This window comes from Patella vulgata, chromosome 5 (assembly GCF_932274485.2).
Source record: "Patella vulgata chromosome 5, xgPatVulg1.2, whole genome shotgun sequence".
Classification (NCBI taxonomy): Eukaryota; Metazoa; Mollusca; class Gastropoda; family Patellidae; genus Patella; species Patella vulgata.
The window spans coordinates 59210986-59228553 of record NC_065883.2 but is presented as its reverse complement, the minus strand read 5'-3'; the positions used below and the strand labels follow the sequence as shown (position 1 = coordinate 59228553).

General features: G+C 34.3%; 1 long non-coding RNA gene across 1 annotated transcript in view; it reads left to right on the top strand.

The window, feature by feature from the left end:
* Positions 1–17568, top strand: part of LOC126820806 (uncharacterized) — a 124026-nt gene that overhangs the window by 64718 nt on the left and 41740 nt on the right. The window contains exon 2 of the long non-coding RNA XR_007680151.1: positions 16927–17072. This is a non-coding gene — a long non-coding RNA (uncharacterized LOC126820806). The remainder of the gene's footprint in view (positions 1–16926; positions 17073–17568) is intronic.

The window sequence follows — 17568 nt, the reverse complement described above, 5'->3', positions numbered from 1 at the left end:
GCTATAGAAAATACCATAATTTGATCAACTTTATGAGAAAACATTTCTACACTTTATCTCTACTTCTTGGTTCAGAAAACATTTCCAAATATCTCTGAACATTTCACAGAATCTGTGATTTTTACAATGTCGTATATCTTCATCATCACATCGTAAACCTTGTTCTTTACTATGAAGAAGCTTAACATTTGTATAAAACTTATCGCAATAAGAGATGGATTCGCTTTTGCCTGTTGGATTTTTTTTGTTATCTTGAAAGTATTTCATGTTGGTATCTTTACGGAATATTACGTTTCTTAAGAACAATTTATATTAACAGCAACGTTCTTATCAAACTCGGGAAAGCATTTTTGAAGATAGTATAACGTTCACTTACGACATCTTTGATAGAAGAAATATCAAGAAAATCGTGGAGAAAAAACCACAATCATAATTATTTTGTCGAAGAAAAGATGAATTGTCCATTATCTAATCCATTGTAAAATTTACTGCAGATTTGGTGAAAATTAAGTAGAGAAAAACATCAAATCGGTGAATAGAAGAAATGGATTTATTGAGGTTGTAGGAAAAATCTGTTTAACATGTTTAAGAAAACTTGAAGGGAGATAATATGTATGGCATAAGTTTATGTTTCTATTATTTTGATCGAAAAACTTATCTTAACAAAACAGTTATTTTATAGTTATCTGTGACACGTTTCGCAGTTAGCGGTCTTCTTGTATTCTATTCTGGTTCTATGTTATAACACAATCTCACAGGTTTTTGTTTTAAAATCAAATATGTTGAAATATGTTGGTTAAGCCATGGTAATGAATATTGGAGCCGTTGTGGCTCATTGAGTAAGGCACTGACCCGCTAATCATGAGATCCGAAGTTCAATTCCGGTATTGCCATTGATTCAGTGGGGGGGGGGGGGGGATAGCAAGGAAAAGCCTCTGGTCGGTCGGATGGGTCAAAAACCGAAGACCCTTTTACACGTTAGCGTGCATGTAAAAGAACCCTTGGCAGTTGGAGTTCGAAATAAGAGAAGGCCTTAGCGCCGCTGTCTGTGCACTATATTTTCGTTAGGCCGGTTGGTGCAGAACAGTAGGGGACGTTAAACCCATTTCTTCCAATAATTTAATACTTCTAAGTAACGAGTTTACAGGTTCCCACTTAACGGATTCGTCCATTGGATATTGTATTTTAATTGCAAATTTAGGATTGATTAAATTTTAATTAAAAATATATTAAATTTAAGTCAATTTCTCAAATATAACTGTCTATTTGAAAATGCTTACTGTACCATATGGCTATATTTGGGTGAAAAAATTCAAATTAATTGATATTTCAAAATATCCAAAACCGAAAATTCCATCTGAACTATTTTTACTCCTGTTTTCGAAAAAAAGGATATTTTATTTTACACTGAAATTGAATCCGCGTGTAAAATTCTTTAAATCTGAACCTCCAAAAAAGTGTTTGAAAATTTCTTTTGAACTTTAAAAATAAAGCTATGTCCTTCAGCATGCGGGTATTAAAGATATGTCGATGAGCTTATAAGTAACAACTATATCAAAGACTTGAGGCTTTCTGGACGTGTATTAAATTATATCTTAACACTTTCCACTAATGTAAGCAATGTGTTAGAAGCGTGTGTAGTGCGATATATGACACGGTATGTTGTGCGGTTCTTACTTGACCAACGCAGTTTATTGTTGTAATATGAGTTAACATGTAAATTGAGATGGTCAAGTGTTGATGGACATGATCGGTCAACTGAACATTTAAAACATGTGGATGTCCGAATGACCATTCCTCTTTTCACGGTCGTAAGCCTTAAAATCTTTTCTGTGGAATCCACGTTTTGAAATACAATACGCCATTTCACCAACATCAAAAGAACAATCTGTGAAAATTATCACGCTAAGATTTCCGGGATTTTCTAAATTAATACAGCAGAATAAAAAAGACTCAAGTTATTATAAATATATCATCTCTGGGTTTGGTTTAAAGGGTTAATAATTAAACACATACTTGTGTGGTCAATTCAAAGAAGACAGACTTTTTATAAGTGCAAACGTTGACAAAATAATTTAACCCATTCGTGAATTTCTGTGGGAATCGAACAGTTGGATCGCTTAGGTTCAAAGGTTACGGATGTTCCGATATTTTTGTCTAATGAGATTAGTGTTAAAACGTCGTCAAGGTTAGCAATATTCAGATTAGTATTTTTAAGATGATTGGCGTAGAAAAGTTTTCTTAGGCGAATTAAATCGTGATATTCAATTCTAATACTCCCGTGTTTCCAATGTAAAAGATTCTACAAGATTCTAATAATTCATACTATGCTCTCTTTATTTCACCTGAATTATATTTGAAGCTAACTCAAACAGGTTTGATGTAAAAATAAACTGGAATTTTACTCTTGATTATAAAGCCTACTTAAAAGAATCGAGGGAATTTCCATTCATTGGTTTAAACACATACTAATGTAGCGGTCGGTCTATGGCAGTTTAATAATGTTGGTCTTTAATCTGTTTCAGTTCAAGACAAAATGTGTTTCATGTTAAGTCTCGTATATTTCACATAAGTAACCGTTAAATATTCGGGTCTTATATATATATTATCAAAACAACCATATGAGTTATAGATGCTCAAGCGGCTTATCTTCACTGGGTCGATAACGTTTTATTTTCAGTCTACATAAATAGGTTGAAGAGCAGAAGAGAAAGTGAATAGTTTTGGGTTGGAGAGTACACCAAGGTAGATCTTATTGTTGCTACCGTAAACAGCTGATTCCTGGCTTCTGGCATGACAATGTGGATCTTAAGTACATTGGTTAAAATGAATATTAAACGTTTGGGGTTCGATTTAGATCTGATTAAGATCAATTCACATAAAATGTTTCGAATCTTAAAAAAGCAAATGGGTTAACACCGTTTCTTTTTCGTTACTCGCCGTGAACACGGCCGTTAGCGCATTCGATAAAGTTTGGACTGCAGACAATCTGGATGACTATATCTAGGTCATTTCGGGACTAAATTTTGTAAATAAGGCCAATGCACACGACGAATTATTTGTTGCTATACATTTGTCGTTCGTCAGATGGAATATACAAAAATATCACTAGCAAACTCCTTTTACGATGACCTTTAAAAGCATCGTTTCTCTGTATATACCTTTATCGTAAAATACTCGTGATAGTTGTATTCAGGTATAATATATTATGATGTACGCTATGATAACTGTTAGCTAGACATAGATGTATTATGATGTGCTGGCTGTTTTAATTGCGATTTCTTGTAGAACTGAGTACCATAACCTACAACTATAACTAGCTCTACGGAAAGATAAAGTACATCGTCTACTGCTGTTGGCCAACATCCCAATGCACCATGCGAATTACGATACGGCACAACTTTCTCTAAATAGTTTTATTATAATAAAAGCATATTGCAATTTGTGAAAAAATGAAAAACCAAACAATGTGTATATTTATAGATGTTTATTAATGGTTAATCAGACTTTCAGCTAATAATTTTTAATCAGCTAATGTCATAATGGAATTGGGAATATGCAAATTGAAATTTAACACAGAAAGGTTCCAATCCTAATTTAATTGAAAATGCTTCTTGTGTGGAACTGATGTAGCTAAGGTCGGGTGTGGGGTGGGCGAGGGAGGGGGTGGGGTGAAAAAGAGTACGGAGTCAAATCGGATACCGAACCAAACGGGTTCTAATTTCTTAGCATCAAACTGACCGAAATTTTTTTTGTTTCGGTTAACTAATGATGTAAGGTGTGGGTGGAGCTGACTTTTAAATGCCAAGACTATAATTTTTATTATTTGTGTAAATTTTGTGTACTATAAACTGTGGATGCCAAGAGTTCACACTTTGAAATTATCTGATTTATTTTAAATTAACTGATAAAATTTCCACACAACTTATGCACCGATCAACTTTTCAACATCGTTAATACTGGGTGTTTTAAGAACACTTTATAGCGTGTAATTGCATATTTATACATTCAAGAAGTTCAAAAAGGGGGAACACGAACACGCGCCGTTTATTGTAATCTGGCGTTTAATGAAGGAAGCCACGGTGGCGCTGGGTCACTCACCAAGAGGTCCGTGATTATACAGCGTAATTCCCCCTTGTCAATGGCGTAGGACGTGGGATTAGCAAGTAAAAACATCTAGTTGTTGGGTGGTATTAAAAACCGAATTCCCGTGTACACGTTCGCGTGCTCGTAAAATAGCCCTTGACGGTTGGGATTTCCCCGCAACTGTAAGGTGTGTATCCGTCTTCATTATCCCGGTAAACTTAAACTGCGAAGGGCAGTGAACTTTTTAGGGGCGGCTCGGGGGGGTGGAGTCCGTCCCTCGGATGGAGGAGGTCAGGGTGTCCTCCCCGGGAAAATTTTGAAAGTTGAACGTCCGCAAACGCGTTTTACAGCCCAGAAAATCGTCCTGCATCACTGACAAGTAGGAACCACGCCGGAAAATCAGGGATCGAAGACCCGACCTCCAGGCTAGCGAGCCAACGTCTTACCCACTTAGCCACCGTGGTGCCGCGTCCCCAAAGCAATACCCCACACGATGATCCCGGATTACTGTCTTTTTTTTTTTCGGGTGTGCCTTTATTCAATCATTCGTTTTAAACGAAGACGAGGTAACTGAACAAATAATAAAATTAGCATTTCCCTATCTATGAATTATTGGGTTATTTGCTTGATAATTCCAACTATCTCTAAAAGGACCAAAGACTAAACCAGAATGTTCCACATAGATTGAATGGTATGTAATTGGGTTTAACGTCTCAGCAACATAATACTAACTAATTCAGAACAGGTTTGACTCGATATCCGATTTCGTTTGCAACCAAATTTTTATTTAGTTACAAAAGAAGAGACCATTACCTTGAAATTTTTCCCTGTAAAATAGTAAGCAGATATGATATACATTAAAGTACTGAACAGAACTAAGGAAACTATGTAAATAAATAAGAAATACAAGATTGAATCAAAGATTTATACTAATAATAAACGTGTGCGTGTTTTTAAAAGCTTTGTAGTGAAGTATTTCATGAAGACAAATGAAAATAAAGAATAAAGAATGAAGAAACAGGATAAACTAATTCCCGGCTCTTACAAAATCGATTCCGTAGGAAAAGAGAAAACCAAATGGATACATAACTATGCGGTTTTACTCTAGTCCTAATCATAAGGAACCGGGTGTTGCAGTCTGTGCCCTCGCCGCTCGAGTACCGCGGCGCGCCCCTAAATATTGGTAATAATATAATGTGAATGTGGAAAACAATGACCGATGTAGCCTACTTTATCATGGTTGTTTTTCTGTCTTGAAGACCTATAATCAGTGATTGGCCATCTTATAGAAACAAGCTCCCCCAAAAATACCAGACGTAACTTTAACCAGGTGCTAGATATATTATAAGATAGTCTATATCTACATATTGTACGATTTACCTTAGTACTGGTACAGAAAGTCATTGCCTTTCTGTAGTTCATTTAAACTACCAACTATACACACAGTTAAAGGTACTGATTCCACTTGTCTAGTTTGTTGCGATTACACAAAGCAAGTTTTTTAAACTTAAAAGCTGATTTAGACACTTTCTGACGTGATATGATAAACTATTCTTAAAACTTTTGCTGAGAAGCTCCAAAATCTTTAATACGTAATCAATCAAATTCCAAAGAACAATAGTCATCGAATTACGACTCTAGAATTTGTGGAAGAGATGGTCTTAACTTCGCGTTGCTGGATTCATCCCCGTCTGAAATTAATTCCTTCAAATGATAAAAGTCGGATATTGATGAAATATTACAATTCCCATATTTTGGATCTGTCAGACTGTTCAATCGAAAAATCATAGAAAATAACCATTTTGTATCATTATATCTAGTGATCTTTATGTAACAAAGGTGTGAAGAAAGAATCTTAATTATAAAACAAGCGTTATTTTAGTGGAGTATTATATTAGTGATGTCTACTACCTATAGGCATTGTTTTAGTTAGAATAGTGTTACCTTTACTCCAGGGTGTGTTCTGGCATCACCTACTCTAACCCAATCTCACCACCTTGTCTGTTTGCTTGTTGTTATTTCTCGAGGGTTTTTATAAATCAGACAAAATCTCTTCACATCTCGTCATTACAATCTTGTCTAGAGGTTCACTACTCAGGATGTTTAACTTGTATATTTACAAACATATTCGCCATTTTGAAATCTGATTTCGTGCATACGTATAACAACATTGGCAGCAATTTTGCAGACAGTTGTAGTTACTTCGATATTTTTATAGTTCCATGTGTGTGGTGGCATTGTCTACCATTTTATTACACGTCTGGGGTTAAAGGTTATTTTTCAGTGTTCATCGGTACTTTTCGTTATCAATAAATCCTATATCCACCCCAAGTTGTGCCCAATGTTTCTAGGAAATTTAAAGGCACAAGAAGATAGATCATTCACATATGTTTCAAAAGTCAAAAATGTGCATTTTGATGGTGACTGTTGCTATTACGTAAAATTTTGACTATTTTAAAGTAAAAACTATTATTACGTAAAATTTGTTATTAATATATGTGTACTATTTTAATGTAAAGACTGTTGTTATTACGAAAAATTTGATTTTGTTTTTAAACATAGATAATATAGGTCTGTTTTTACACACAAATCAGTAAATGATTGTATGAATTAAATGGAGTTTAACGTCCTACCTTTCTACATCAACCGGGCTAATGGAGACGGGAAATCAGTACGTACAAGAGTGATCAATAGCCTATTATTGATTCAGTAATGTCTACATTCTACAGTTTCTGGACAAAGTAAACATCGTTAACGTTTTACTGATTTTAAGAAACGCAACCCTCTTCATTGATCGACCAGTAATTTCAAGAACAGGCAACTTTTGTACACGATTTACGCTACAGACATTCGTAAACTGATCCAATCGAAGGCTTTTGGAAGCTGAAATTGGAACTAATAATAACCTATTCCATGACAAAAGTTTATTATAAATCCTCAATTCTACTCTTTCCAAAATGAGACGAGAAGTTCCCTCTTTTCTCACGGTTAAATAATTGCTACCAAGAAACGTGGATTGTTCGGGGAAATCCTCGCCTCAGCCCCAGGCTGTGGTAGCTACAGGAGTTTAAGATTAGACCATGAGCGAATATCAGTGGAACTTAGCGTGGGGTTAAATTTTACTTCTACTTTTGATAACATTCCGACTATAAAAACTTTACTATCATACCAAACTTCAGACCCTATCATCAGATTTAAGTTTAATCATCTACCACATGTTAAATTGTATAGATTGTAACTATGACCTCAACGATATTTAGTATTTGGAATCGTGGGTATGGGAATAGAAAAGGGGGTGTTGTTCAAGGTATTTTGGATTTCTTAAAGATATCCTTTGGCTTTGGAATTAAACTTTGTTGGTGGCTAGCTTCGGATATGCCTAGAACACCCGCGACTTCTGCTCATTTTCTTGAGAATTTTATATAGCTAAAAATGGCACTGGTGTCTTTATAACTCACACCCTTTGTGCTTTTAAGTAGTCACCATTGGGACAGGAAAGCGGGACGTTAAACCCCATTTCATTTCATCAGATATAAAAGCAGGAATGGGGGCAACCATATAAAATATCCCAAACATTTTAAATAATTTCTAGGGAAAAAAATCAGTCTAGAATTTTCTCAAGGTGTCTCATTAAAAGTTTGGTAAAGTTTTTATAACCGGCGTATCCATGTTTATAATTTACAAATTATACACGAAACCACCTGTTTGTTAAAGATATATTACAAGTGTTCAAAATTCGTTTTCCTCCAAATATTCCAAGGTTAATTTTTATAGTTTCTCGATTTACCAATTTTTACCCTTTAGGTCAATGTCAAGTACGCTTTAATTGTACAGACAGATATTCAGTTAGATTGATGATAACTTGGCATGAGATCTCCTATGTTAACTAGTAGAAGTTTTAAGTAGATTTTTAACATATTTTTAAAGTGTGGGAGTGTGTCTGTTAACTCTACATGATATCTATAAGCTTCGTTATAAGTACATAATATTTAAATAGACCAGACAACTCGATATTACTCTCTGGGATATTATGAGAATTACATCATAAAACCAAAAGATATGTTCATACCTCTATGTATTTGGACTTACCTTATGGTTTACCATGCTGTGGTAAAACCTTCTGGTAGAATTTGAAGGTTGTTTGGTGGTTCAGATAGCCAACTATCTGAAGTTTTCAGTAGGATTAAGAATCTATGCTGGCTCATGTATAACGCCCACTTCTAAACATATTAATATCACAGATACATGATATCATTTTCCAATTAAAAGAAAATATCTTATATGGATAGTCAACTTGGCAGCGGGTTCAGGGTCGACACCAGTATTTCCATTCTAGTATCTTATTGTTAGTGGTGCAGGACGAAGGGCGTAGCCAGGAAAAGTGTCTAGTCGTTCGAATTGGACGAAAAACCAAGGTCACGTGAATACGTATGTTAAAGACCAACTGATATTAAATTTTGTTACTGTTAGCCGAGTTAGTACAGTACAGTAAGACGTTAAACGCCATTTCATTTCTTTTATTAAGTAATGCAGTACAGAATAGAAAGTTTCTTTGGCTTATAATGTAAAGAGACGTTTCATTAAAAGCACAACTCATTCACCGAATACTGGATTTCCTATTTGGTTTGGTGTAAACCTATACGTAATCCAAGCTTCAATGAAAAATCCCATCTCACAGTTGTAATTTAATTATTTAAGACAGTGATGTGAATGGGATTGGTGTTGGAATGGTGCCTAACCTGTATTTTTTAACAAAAGTTGATTAACAAATCTTTAAGAGTAGAAATAGATTTTATATAGGTTAAAAACATAACTCAAATCATTGATGATTTTAACATTGTTAATTTAAAAGTACAACAGAAGTTTGCTAGCTATGTGAACTCCTTAAAAGAGCTAAATCGCTACTATAAACTGATTTACATTCATTCGTTTCTGTTTTTACTCTAATTTAAAATCAGTTATGTTCGGTGAAATACGCCAGAAGTCTCAATCGAATGGCAATCTCTAGCACCTGGTTATTCCATGTGGATTATATCTAGCCTCGTTCTTCGAATCCATTGTTACAAATGGCGCTGAAACGTCTTATGGTACACGATTCGTGCACCAATGATAAAATGTTTATTTTGTCTTAAATATTGGATATCAAAAGCCCAGGAAGATGACAACATCAATGTTGATTTAAATTGACAAATAATTTGTGTTAAACTCATATCGGGAATCATATTGTTTAAGCAGTATGATTATTTTCGCTCCGTTTATTCGGATGGTCACTACATGGTTAAGCAAAGACATGTTAAAGAAAAGAGAGATCTTTATCTATGACGATAGCATAACAGTACCTTTTACCTTTAATTAGACAGCCAATCAGTCGATTTCACGAAATGGATCTGGAGTCGATAAATAATAACAGGTTAACGTGCACTCAACACACAAACTAGGTCATTTCGTGACTAATATATACTAAATATTTATTCAGTAGTTCGCTTGATCGGAGGGGGTTTTTAGCAATGAGAAGAACTGGAGAAAACCATCGGTACTCACATTTACATAGCACGTGACTATGATTATGGTGAATGTTACCTTCTACACAGTAGCTTCGACTTCTAAAACCAAATTCACTCCAAATTTACCTTCAAGTAGCAAAGATTGTTGTGCATGAGGCCGAATATGTTAACGCTTTTCACATGACCAGGCACCAGTTCGTATTCGTACACATAATCAATGATTTTTTATAGTCAGTGAGTATCTATGTATTTGTTCTTCCAATGGTATAAATAATTTAAGACATAAGTAAGTTTATAAGATATGATATAGTGTATGTTATTAGGTACAGTGTCTGTATATGTCTGTTAAACACGATAATATATAATGTCAGGTAACACTTGTTAGACTGAGCACCAGTAGGAACAACTGATAATACCTTTTTGATCTATCCCATCTTATATTGCAGGAATCGTCATTTCCAGATATAACCTGATATGTCTGGCAAGATAACACAGAAAGAATGATGTCCTTATAATGTTGTAACCTCATCCAATTTGGCACGGAATTTAAAAATAATCTGAATTTGAATTTTATTAACAATATATTATAGACTGGTATATTGTGGTGCTGTAGGGAGGGCCTGATAAGGAACAGTGTCTAGTCGTTAGGATGGCACGAAAAGCCGAGGTCCCGTGTATACATAGGAGTGCACGTAAGAAAACCCTTGACATTTGGAACTAGAAACTTGGCGCATTACAATATAATGCTAACCAGTGTTCAAGATACAAATTCCAGTGTGTTAATTAGACAAAAATGAGAAACGACAGAAAGCATACTCCTGTGTCTCAATAAAAAAAACCCCTACTTATTGAGGTTATGCAAAATGTATTTAATATAACAATTTTACACAAAATTACTATTCTGTATAACTAATGTGTTCATAAAAGGGTATTTTAACTCTGCAATTATAGATATAATCATAAGATAAGTCTACAATAGTTAACACACTTGGTTTACTTTAGATAATTTTAAACATTCAAAGTTCAGAGATAGGCTATATACACGAAATGCATTAAACAGAAATCAGTAGAAAATATTTCATATCATAAAACTCTGCTGGACAAAAATTATATACATCAGAGCTTTTAATAAATTAAATGCTGTTTCGTTTACAACTACGATGGGAGGAAACCCCGAGGTTCCGTGTACACATAAGCGTGCATGTAAAAGAGCCCTTGACAGTTTGAATTCGAAATAAGAGTACCGCTGTCCGGACAAAAATTACCCTCATAGCACACTGTTTGGGATATTCCTGTCTACATTAACCCAGTCGGTACAGAAAGGTGGGAAGTTAAACCCATTTCATTTTAACTACAACTTACAACTACAGAGTGGCCAATGGTTATATATCATCATAATGTTCTATTTTAACGTACAATCTGCAACAATCTGTTCGTCTAAAGTCTACATACACTATCAACTATTCTCACTTGAAATCAATGCATCTCCTCATGGGTGAACACAGCTATTAACGGGAAACGTCTTCTAACAAATGAGTCTGTCTGGGTTTGCAGACTCATCTACGGGAAGCAAGAAATGGATACGTGGCGTTGAGTGCAAATTATCATGACACCTAAATGAAACCTAACAGTGTTGTATGACGATGCTTCTATCATAATAGAGACCAAACCTCTGAAATTATTCTTGTCCAGATTAAAACATTTGGTTCCATGATCTAAAAACATGATTACAGTTCAATATGTGAACATATCCGACGAAGATGCATCAAGCAAAGGTTTTTGCAACGATTTTTATCATTCATAAACTGTCTATAGGGTGCTAAAATACCTGTACATATGCTTCACAGATGCATCAAAAGGCGTGAGATATTTATTTAATCTGCAACAAACTGTTATTTCCCTTAATGCTGTGATACATAAACTGTTGTATTTCTTCACTTAAAGGTCAACTTGGGTTTGATGTATACAAAATTGACCAGTGGTCTTTATCCTGCACTATGGGTCATCGGCGTTGATTTCTTCCCACAAAACTATTTGAGTCATCTTGTTTTCATGCATGCTCATGTTTTTAAACTTCGGCCTTTTCATCGAATCGGGTTTCGTGCATGTACACTAGAACAAAGGAATACGGTGCATGTTTAAAGCTGGTCCGTATTAATATTTACACGTGCGTCAGCCATTAGCTGGTTCAGAAAGATAAATGAAACAATGTCTGAGAGATGCATGATATTCTTTCGACATAGAGCAGCGTATGGCAGAAAAAAAATACTTAAAAGATTCGATACAATTTGCTGAACTTGTTCTTTTACCTACTCCTAGTCTTATCACGGTTCTGGCATTTATGAGAAGTGAGATTTCTAAATTGAAACAATTTTAAATGTCATCACGGAACTATCAGACTTATAATAATGGCGAGAATCTTAAAACGTTAATATAGGTTAAGTTGTTGATCTGATAATTCGGTTAAAGGATATGGAATTTGGGATGTACCGAACACAATTTAAACGTAAAATTAATTATATGCCGACTTTAAAAAGCGGATATATTTTCATACACACCTTGAAGAGGTAGAGTTTCTAATTGACATAAATGTTGTTTTTGTAATGCATGAATATAAATAGAAATACCTATGTGTTCATCCCTAAAACATTAATCCTACAATAATACGTGACAAGGAGTGGGGTCTCTTGCCTAACCTCGTGAATTTTTCTCCGAGTCGTATTAAAATGAAATTGTACCATATTATGTTAGTCCCGAAATGAGTGGACGTTTAACTCTCTCTCTCTCTCTCTCTCTCTATCTCTCTCTCTCGATTGATTTATTATAGCCATACATTCAAAAGGAATATGGCTTCATCGATAATCTCTATACGTCTAGCTGCTGTCTTGCGGCTCATTAAAATTCTGTCCGCATCAGACTATTCCATCAGTGTTCTATATACAGTTGTTTCATTGAACAGACAAGATCCAATAGAGATAGAACAAGTAGAACTTGACAGATACATGTATATTAACAGACAGTACACATGGTCCAACTGATGAAAACTACCGATATAGCACAACAAATGTCCGGCTTCGTCTTAAAATAGATCAACTCTTAGCTACTAACATCTTATGAAATGTAGTGGATAATCGGAATCTATCTGCCGTCCGTGTGTATTTGTCTATTAAATTAAACATCGTACATACAGATTCCCACTAGACAAGTTTCGTGTAGCTTAACTAAATACTGGTATGCATCCAATGCATTTATAGCTAATGTATTTGACGAAATGTGTTTCAGTGAAATAGACAGAGTTTACACCAGTAAAATGATGCCGTATATATAAAATATTTCTACGGTATCTTTAGACAGCAGAGCCCTGGAGCTGTAAGTGTTGCTAAAACGAAATCTGCATTGTCGAATATCTCTTCTTTGTCACATCATGATTATTGAAATGCCAGTAATTGATTCGCGCTGACATTTTCTGAAATAAATTAAGAGACACGGGCAATATTTTCGTGATCATTCTTGTTCTAACAGATGGAAATAGTTAGACTTGTTCAAAGTGTCAGGATTTTTTTCTCTTTGCAGCACAAAACATGAAAAGTAAAGGGCCCAATGGTCAACCTTAGCTCACACCTGTAAGATACAACAATGGGGCATTTCGCGAAATACAATCGCTGACAAAACATATCGGGGCGATGTCCACCCCAAATTGACCAAATACTTCAATATCTTTGTCCGTTTATAGTATCCCCTACGGTGAAGACAAAATAGATACTCTTAAAGAACATTTTGTCACGAAGACAAAGAGATGAAAAAACTTACTTCGTTTCTAAAACTGACCACAGGCCTTCTGTGTTATTTTACACAACACGCTTACGTTGATATGTATAGTGCCAATATGTTCTCTTTATTTTCCTATAATAAAAATATTTTCTTATAATAAAAAAATAGTTTCTTTACTAGATATAAATTATGTAGGCTTTTTATAAGTATTGTGTATCAGATTTTGACTTCTACAGAGAATAACTCATGTGTGACCAGACTGTGAAATATCAAGTCAATTTATCTGTTTATGATCAAACTGGAAACTCTGCTTATCCAAGAAATCGACTTATCTTGGATTTATTGACTGAAAAAATAATATTTTCACCCGCATTGATTTTTTGTCTTTTTTCATCTTAAAGGATGGTTAAATATTGGACGAAGACGGCGTTTTGTCACCTTAATAGCTTTTAATGTGCTATTGATTTAATTAAGGCTAATGAATAGAGCTTTATTGTACAGTATCTCATGCTGAGGCTGCGGTACTGTTTGTATTTTGAACAGCTAGGTGTGAGGAAAGTTTCTATAGTGGTAATCATCTATCTATGGTAATTGTTATTAATAAGCTAAGGGTGTGTATAAAGACAGCATTCACTTTCCCAGGAGAATCAAGATGGCTCTTTTATGTCTTCATATAAAAAAATCTAAATAAATATTTATCATTTCGCCATTTTGATGGAAAAGTACAAATGAACAATGTAACAATCAAAAAAACTTTGTCAGTGATATGTTGGGATCTTAGTACCTAATTAATATAATGATCGGGGTTAATTGATTTTATTGTGTACCCGTACAAAGAGAAAATTGTAATAAATAAAATATCTCCCAGAACGCTATAACCTGCATCTTCGATGTCATCAACAATATCACCCAGGGTATTTAATAGTTCATGTATGTTATAGAACATATTCAAAAAATACACAAATACATGGTCATAATAAAATAAGTCAAGATATGGGCACATAAATCTCTTTAATGGATAATTCAAAAGTTACCACTGAAAGACGAGGTTGGACAGGCCACCCTACTCCTTGTCACGTACAATCGGGTAATCGGTTGGCGTCTGAGAGACTAACAAGGAAAGTGTGCCTAGTAGTTTAGATGGGACGAAAAGTCGAGATCCATCCGTGTATACATTAGCGGACAGGCAAAAGAACCAGTGACAGTTCGAAATCAAAGTGACGGTGAAATTTTCCTACTTCTTATTATACCCGTAACCATAGAAATAAAAAATTTCCATATTTTTACATGACATTAAATCCCATTCAATTTACAATATCCGACCTACTGAATACTGATATTTTCATTTTTATGATCAAATAATATATTTTACACTGTTAACATCTTCAAATGATGAAATTGGAGAAATAAAATGAACTTGAGTTGGTATTGAAGAGTAAGTGAGGACAATGTGTTCTTCATGACTGTAAAATGACACGTGTGCTCTGTATTTCTATTTTTTATTCTCGGTAAAAGCAGTTTAATAATTGATCTTAATCAAATCTCAAAGGACGAGCAATCGATATCGTATGATAACGAATAGCCAATTCTCTTATATTTACTAGAAAAATACGTTTTTATTTGTTTATTGGCCTTTCATCTCTAGATTAATGAATATGTCGTACTATTGGCGTGTTATAATAAACCGTGTAATTTACTATGATAGATTAATACCATTCCTCTCTTCATTTCTATACACAGAATTAGCATATTATACTATACACAACATAGTAAATTCATTTTATTAAAATAAAAGTATATTAAAGGAAAATGCAAGGAAATTTGACAGTTTTGACAAATTAGAACAAAACTTTCAAATTGTAGCTTATTTCGAAAACCGACACTTCTCGTTCTGGTTCTGTGTGGCATAAATTAGATTAAATTACCAGACTCAAAAATATTTAGAAGCATTCTTCATTAAAGATTTGTCTCTTTGAAATACATTCACTTTGACTCAAGACAAATGTACCCGCTCGCTTATATCGCTCTTGTGAATTATGCATATAAAGAAAGAAATGAAATGAATGAACTGAGGTTTAACGTTCTACTGTTCTGCTCCGATGGGCTAATGAAGGTGGGCAACCGCCTTACACTATGCTATGAGGGAAGTCTCTATGGCTTACTCTTGTATCGAATTCCAACTGCCAAGGATTCTTTTACGTGCTCGCCAATGTCTACATGGGGCCTCGAAGTTTCGTTCCATCCGAACGATTGAAATATAAAGAGAGGAGACTTTCCAAAATTGCCAAAAGTAAAATATGGTGAAGTTATTTATATCGTGGGTAAAAATATTGGTACGATTTCACAGTCCATGTTTTAATCACAGTGTCGTCTACTTACACAGGTTCATGTTTGTTACATCTTGTATACAAATATACGTGGAAATATAATCGTTACAGAAAATGAAGCGTATGTAAAACGTTTGGCGTGATTGATTTATCAGTCACAGAAAGATTTCAGCATGACTGTTTAAGTCGCTACACGTTTTATTGAGTCATTAAAGATCTCTGACCATTAAAAATAGTGGTCGGCGGAGAGATCTAATCCAGATTGATTCATTAACAAGATTTAATGGTCAATATACGACGTAGTGTAGGAATTATAAAATACAGCTGTAAACATGCCACAATAGATAACTATTTACGTGTATATATACATATTCCTGATCAAATTACGAACATTCATTCTTGAAAACCGATCACATCCCGCCATCGTAATCGACCTTGGATGTGAGATGGTTTGGCTGGGTACCTTATTTTGGGACGGTGCGTGGAAGCCGGGGATATAAATATATAAGAAATACAATATTGTATGAAGGGTTTATGCTATATTAATAAGCAGTTATAGTTGCTGAAAAGCTCACTTATCTACAAATGTCTTAATTAAAGAGAATGAAAATAAAAGTAAGGTAACCGAATTAATCAATTCTCGACTGGAACTTTAAATTATAAGTATACAATGCATATTGCATTCAAACGATTGTCAATGCTATTGATGATGTAGATAATAAATTTATTTATGCCAAAGTTCCCGTAAGCTAAAACAAATTTGGACCCCTTTAATTAAAATAGCCACAAATGTTAAGATGGCATGACCTTGAATGAATTAATTAGTTTTTTTCTAATTATGTCTTATAAACGTTGTGAATAAATAATAATAATTTCCCTAGAGGAATACAGATTGCATAGTCATGTCCATTATTTCCTAGATTAGTTCTTATCTTTACTTCTCTGAAATTATTGGCCTTCCGAAGAAAAGAGTTTAGTAATTGTCTGTTGGGGATCAAAACCGTAGATTGGGTTATCAGAATTTGCATAATAAGTTAATAACGTTCCACTTTGTCTGCTAACAGAAATCTTTATCAAAGACTCTCTTCTCTGTTCAATTTTCATCCTCAGACCAATTTCAAATTCCATATTTTGTGACCCAGACCATCTATAAATACATGTCTTTCAACCCGAGATAAAAATGATTTTTATTAAAAGAAGAAAAAAACCCTTAACAATTGTAACCATTATTTTTTCAGACTATGTTTTTCTTGTATTCGGGACAAAGAACATTCTATCCGAGATGTTAACCTTCAAGATAACAAAATGAAGTATTGCGATGTTCGTGTGAAATGTGGTAATGTTCAAAACAGTCGCCAAAACGCCTAAACGGGTACAATTCCAGGTTTGTTTTCCCTATATAGAAATGACTTTCCCATCATTCAGCTATCAAACATTGTTTAAGATAGTTTGGTCTCGTTGCCTATGACCTAGAGGTATATTAATAACTCTATACACTTTTGGGGAACATTTGGTTAGGATGAGATCATTGAGGCAATGAAATGATATGGGGTTTAATGTCCTATTTTTCTACTGAGAATCTTTTGATATTTTTTTTAAAATTGTTGATATAAATGCTTACTTAGTACAAATTTATAAAATGAAACTGACTCCCACTCTAAAAAGGGGTCAGAACTCTTTGATTTAATTAAAAAGAAGACTGTCAGTTTCATTGGATTTTATGTGTAGATTTGCTTTGCGTCAGTCTGTCTTCGTTAAAACTTTTAGGTTTATGGATAAAGTCAAGTATTGACTGATTCTATTTTCAACTGAAAGCCAAGAATTAAAATAAAATACGTAAACACACCTACTTCGTCTTAATCCATCGAAACAAAAATTTA